The sequence below is a fragment of the Budorcas taxicolor genome, chromosome 22, assembly GCF_023091745.1.
Source record: "Budorcas taxicolor isolate Tak-1 chromosome 22, Takin1.1, whole genome shotgun sequence".
NCBI classification, from domain to species: domain Eukaryota; kingdom Metazoa; phylum Chordata; class Mammalia; order Artiodactyla; family Bovidae; genus Budorcas; species Budorcas taxicolor.
Window position 1 is genome coordinate 40764699 of NC_068931.1, and position 6687 is coordinate 40771385.

A 6687-nucleotide genomic window follows, 5' to 3' on the forward strand; every position below is an offset into this window, starting at 1 on the left:
AGAATTCATTCTGTTATACAGATTTAGGACCCATGCATTTCTCTGTATAAATAAGGATCTTGAGATGAGGCAATTTTTGTCAATTTTTCTGGCTGAGCCCAGAGTAGTCCCAGAAGTCCTTGTGAGTGAAATAGCGGGGACAAGGGAGTCAGAGAAATTCAGTGTGACAGAAACCCACTCTGCCAAAGACGACTTTGAAAAACAGGGGAATGGGACCATAAGTCTAGGAATTCGAGAGGCTTCGAGAGGCTGGAATACTTTCTAGAGGTTCCAAATCTTTGGACACCTGATGCGAAGGGCTGACTCACTAGAAAAGACCCTGATGCTGGGAAAGATCGAAGGCAAAATGAGAAGGGGACAACAGAGGATGAGGTGGTTGGATAGCATCACTGGCTCAATGGACGCGAGTTTGGGCAAACTTCGGGAGAAGGACAGTGCTTTAATGGTTTCTTAAAACACTTATAGTGTTTTTAATTTGCAAATCTGAGTTTTCAAATCATGACTTAAAAAATACATTTAAATAGACTTTCACAGCAATCTCATACACAAAAAATCATGGTTAAAAAAAATACAGGAACAAATTACAGTTCCCACATTTACTTGACTGAGTGAGCTTTGGGAAATTAGTTAAGTTTCTTGATCTCTGTCTCCTCATCTGTAAAATGGGGACACATAGAAGACCTACATCAAAAGATGAGAAGCAAGATTCTTAGCATAGTGCCCAGTATCAAGTAAGTATCCAGTAACTATTTTCTTCAATGACTGTGTTCATCACCATCGTCAGAAATTAGGAAGCGATGTTGCACAGCTGTTGTCATGAAGATGGGCCAGTTTGTCAGCACAGGTTTATAAAAGGCTGTTGGACACACGTGAAGAGATAAACCATTATTTATCTTCTTATTTACATGGAAGACGCAGAGATGACTCCGAGGGGAAAGGCAAGCTAGAAGAAAATATCTAACTGAAAACCAAGTAGTAGAAAGAGGTTAATGGAAAATAGTGGCCAGTACAGCAAAACCCAAAGAGAATCTGTTTTTCAAAAAATTTGGCAGAGAATTGGTCATTAAAGAACTTTGCAAGTATCTTTTTTCTCTCACAGAGGAAGAGGAAGCCAAATTGGTGTGGGGGGTGTCTGGGAGACAGCTGTTCACAAGGACATGTAAACAACATTTGTCCCCCAGACTCTGCAGGGTGTCTCTGCCTGCTGGATATTTGTAACAACAAAACCTCCAACAGGAAAGTTAGATTGGGAAATCAAGGTTAGCAGCACACGTGACTTGGTAAAGCTGGACACAAATTATCTGAAAATTAGGAAATAGAGGTCCGTTTCTTTTAAAATTTATTTTATTGAAGTATAGCTGATTTACAATGTTGTGTTAATTTCTGCTATACAGCACGGTGACTCAGTTATACATGTAGAAATATTCTTTTTCATATTCTTTTCCCTTATGTTTTATCACAGAATATTGAGTATTGTTCCCTGTCCTGTACAGTAAGAGTTTGTTTATCCATCCTGTATGCAATAATTTTCATCAGGAAGCGGTGTTTATGAAGATACTCGTCATGTGTCATTTTCATCTGCCCTAGTTTGGGAGAAGATACTTATAAACCATCACTCTTATGTTGCTTCCTTCTGTTTTTATTAAGTTCTCCTCCTGTTCACTCCACGTGGAGGCAGATATTCTTCAATATTCTGCACTTTCCATTCCCAGAGCCTTTCTTTTCTCCTTGTTTACCCCCAGATCCTCATCTTTGCTTATTTTGTCACAACCCCTATGTACCTTTCATCAGGAAGCCAGGGGATAGTCAAATGACTTAGACACCTTGCAGTGATTTGGCAGCAGAGACGATCTTCAAATTTTAGGAAGACGCTGATACTAAGAAATAGGATTTGTGGCTGAAACAGACAGTATCCTCCCATTAAAAGATCCTTTATAGGATTCAGGAAGTAGTTAATTCTGGTCATGGTAGTAGTTAATTCAATGCCGTATACTGGACAGTCAGAAGATCTAAAATCAGAATTGTGTTTCTGGACAACATGAGCTATTTGACTCTGAGCCTTGGTGTTTCTTCTCTGTAAAATCTGGAAAACAATATAGACCACTAGACATAATTACTACCTATAATGACAGCAATAGTAATAACAGCTCCCAGGTGTTAAAGAACCTTGAAAGGAGACATTACATCTCTGTTCCCAGGTGTTCTGCTTCAATTTCTGTTCTAGGACTGCATCATGGCCACTGAACAAGACTGGAGAACTACACTGACCAGGATCTCTTCAACCCATGCCCACAGTCATTAAAGCTGACCTTCAGAATTGACCAGCAATCTCAGGACCTGCTGGAAACTGTTCTCATCCCACTGACTGATCCCATCTTTTCAGGGCTCAGCTGCATTTCCCTCCAGCTAGGATGCCCATCATCTCTTCCTTTTTCCTCTCATTGAACTCCTAGCCATCCCTCAAGACCCAACTCAAACATCCCCTCCTGCAGGTAGCCTTCTGTGATTGCTTCAATGCTCGCAGACTGCTTGCTCCTTTGTGCCACCAATGTACCTTGTAATGCAATCTCCATTTTAACGGATCTGTGAATTTTATTAACTTATTTTTCACATTAAACAACGAATTCTTGCCCCTCTTGTTTTATTTTGTCTTAACACTTTCCATAGTGTCTGAAATCAAACAAATACTTGTTGAAAATGACAATGATGTTGATGCATTCAACACTATGTAATAATACTGGTGCAGTTGCTGCATTATTCTGACATGTCATATAAATCATCTCAAAGTTTTCTAAACATCCCCAGGTGGCAAAAGGCAATGTGAGCAACTAGGGCTAAAAGAGCTCTCAGTTACAAGCAATGCAAGCTGACTCTGGCCACCTTAAAGAGGACAAGGTAATTGGGGAGATGTTTGTGGGGTGGGAAGGGTGGGGGTCACAGAATCCATAGGAACCTGGAGGACAAGGCTTGGAGGATGTGTGGGAACCTAGAGAACTCCAGATGCTTGGACACAGGCCCAAGGTCAAGACCACCGACCTGAACAGAACAGCTGACACCAACTACAGCACTAGAGGTGTCTGACCTTCAGCTGCTGGCTCCATCTTTGTTTCACCAGCTCATCTTCCAAAACCTGGGGAACCAATCATGAACTGAGCTTACATCCTGTGTCCAAGGTCATGGTGGAAGAGGCATGGACCTCTTCCTTAGGAGTTCTGACTGATGAGAAACAGAAGACAAATGAGCGAGACGGAGAATTCCTCCTGCTTCTCTCTACCAGTCCCTGCAGGAGGCCCCAGGATCCTCTTCTCTGCTCAGATAAGCCTGGCATTCAGATGCCTTCCAAGCCCCCCACCTGACCCCCGTGAGCTCCTCTGGTTCATCCAGAGCAGAATCAGCATTTCATGCCTTACTCTTCTATGTCACATCTCCCCCTTCTCTCTGCATTCTCCTCTTCTCTGTTGCCATGGATTTCACCTCTCAAATAGAGCATCAGCGTTTTAATCTTTGCCTCCCCATCTGTGCCTGAGATGCTAGCTCAGAACACTTGGAGAGAAGTGGGAAGTCAGTTTAGTTGCTGTACTGAGTCCACAGTGTGTAGGAAGAAACCCAGGTGAGGAATCTGATCTTGAAGCAGAAGTGATGAGAAGGAATTATAGATTCTTAATCAGAGAAACAAGAGTAAAGTCCTACTTAGGAAAATCTATCCTCTGGCAGTAAACAGAAAGAGTAGAATCAAGAGAAATGGAAGACAAATGACTGGGTTGAGGGGAGGAGGGGGAGCGAGGTGGGGAGGACAGAGCAGAGAGGAGGGCAGTGGGAATGCAGAAGAAAGAGGGTGAAACGAGATTTCAAAAGAAGGAACAGGACTGAGTAACTAATTGGATACAGATGATCAAGGAAATTGGAGATTTAAATTTTTCTTTCTGAAAATGCGAAAAAAAAAATTGGCTAGATGGGAAGGTGAGCCACTGGGAGAGGAAATCACAAGTCCAGTTGTTTGTTGTAACTGTGATGTTACGAGATAGTCTGAGGGAGATGTTAGAAACACAGCTGGAAATTTGAGACAGAGTTCCATTCTCTCTGTGTGATGGTGACACCATGGACAGAAGCAAACTCAGGAAGTGGGATGCTCAGAGAGAAAGGTCATGAGGAGCTCAGGTGAGAACAAGGCAAAGCAGAGCTCCTGGCAGATGGCCAAAGACTTCCGTGGAGAAAAGGTGCAGAATTCATCCATGGGAGGCGAGAGCTGGGAGAAAGGAGTTTCGAGGAAGAAGTGAAGACTGAGGATGAACTAGTGGCTTTGGTGAGTGGTCCAGGAAGCTGTAGGGAAGATGAGTGAAACCCACTTTACTGAACGTTTACGGTGCCTGCTGCTTAACCCTCATATGCAAAGTCAGTATTATGTCCAGTTCAAGGGTAAAACACTAAGAGGCTCAGAGAGGTTAGCCAACTTGCTCCAAGCCACACAGCTAAAATGCATGTTGTTGCTCAGTCTTTAAGTTGTGTCCAACTTTTTGTGATAGGTCAGCCTTCCCTGTCCTTCGCCATCTCCCGAGGTTTGCTCAAACTCATGTCCATTGAGTCATAATGCCATCCAACCATCTCATCCTCTGTCGTCCCCTTCTCCTGCCTTCAGTCTTTAAAATGTATGTCAGTTTGTTTTTGCTATGGCCACAAATCACCCCCCAACATAATGGCTTAGGGCCATAACCACGTATTTTTCCTCCGGGCAATCGTGTGGTTTGGTCAGCTCAGTGGGGCCCTTTCCCTGTTGGTCTTTGCTGGGGGTGTTCTCAAGCCTGCCATCAACTCCAGGGTAAGGAAATAGTGGTTTGGGGGTGCCGTGGTCGAGATGCATGAAGCTAACCCACAGGAGATCAGTACGGTCCTAGGATGTTAATAGATACGGTGACTTAGAAATTAACACACTTAGAATAAATAAGATTAGAATGAGAACAGCATACCCAAAGTAAAAGAGCGAATCTAACATGTGGCAGAGAGCAGTTGCCGACAGCACATAGTACTAACAACCGTGATTAGAGCCGACGGCATTACTGAGTTCGCAGTGGGCCAGCCGCTGACCCGAGGGCTTTTGTGCATGATCTCATTTAATCCCCACAACAACCCCATCAGGCACGGCTGTTAGCTTATCTTCCAGTGAGGAAACAGGCACAAAATGCCTGGGCGGCTTAACCCAGATGGATCCAGGCAGAGGGGTCGGGAGTTTGGAATGTAGAAGATAGGTTTCATTGTGTAATTTCAGTCCCAGTGTATATTTCTTAGAATAATAAATTCCAGAACATGAGCCAGTTGCATGCTGATTAACACAAAGAAAAAAGTTCTAAAGGTAAGGAGGGTGAAACTGGGAGTCGAGGATACTGAAGTTCTTGGACTTGGCTGTTGTAGTCAGTAAGAATAATGATGGATAATAAGGCAAAAAAATGGGGGAAAAAAAGAATACAAACCATGTCCTGAATGCTCCAGGCAAATACAGGATGTGAAAAGTGTATGCAATACTGTGAAAGAGAAAAATTGACAAACACAGGGAAAGCCATATCGTCAGGCTAAGCCAGGTTGTATGGTAGTAGCAATACACAAACTCCTGAACCTCAGAGGATAAAATGACCAAGGTATCTTTCCTGACTGATGATGGTGGGCTGGCAGTGGGCTGTTCCCTCTCGTAACTCAAGGGTCCAAGCTGATGGAGGCCTCATTTCAACACCTGCTTCCACAATCATGGAGGCTGCGAAAGAGCTAAGTCACAGGCCAGGGCTTCGGTCACTGGGTCGTATCAGCCTCAGTGGGATCTTCCCCTGTGCCTGTAAGTGCAGGGGAACCAGAAATAACCGGAGAAAAGTTGCTAATGACAACCGCAGACACATTCTGGTGGATTCTCCTACGACATGAGTCACATAACAAGAACACTGGTGTGGTGCACGGATGGTATAGGGGCCTCAGTTGAGCATGTAAAATGAAATGGGGAACAGGAGAGACAGAGCTGGGTGGTGAGGTCAGGTGTGGCAGAGGGAAGCAAGATCAAGGCACAGCCAGCGTCACTCTCTGAAAGGTAGTGGGGTAGATGGAGGAGGCTGTGAACAGAGAAGCCCTTATCACAGCAGCGTGGGGGTCTCCTGATACCCCTGGCAATCTAGGAAACTCTATTTCCTATTAGGATGAGAAGGTTCTTTCCCTTTCAGTCCAGACATTCTCCAAGTCAACCCTGGGATAGAGTATTTCAAGTGTGCGGTGGGGACTTCACCCAGGACCAGAAAGGCCTTAAGTAGGAGAAGGGACCAGAGTCTTGTTATTCCCGGGTCTCCAAGGCTCGGCGTGTGCCAGATGGTTCAAAAAAAAACAAACATATCAGCTCTTAATAGGTGCCTAAACCGGACTCATCATTACAACTCTTCAGAGGATTAACTTCAGGTTTCCTAATAACTGAAACAAAAATGCCCCGGGCTACATGGTTTTCATTTTCTCACAAAATGAAACCTGGATATTTATCTGCAAAGAGACACATTTAAGTGTAAATACATTCAAGGATGGATTTATTATGTGTAAATTCCCAGCATAACAGACAATATTTTTCACTACATTTTCCCAAGTGACCAGGCTAACCAAAGAGATTCTTCCGATTACCTGCTTGGGTGTCCAGCTTTACTTCGGTCACTTGGGGAGGGCTTTTAG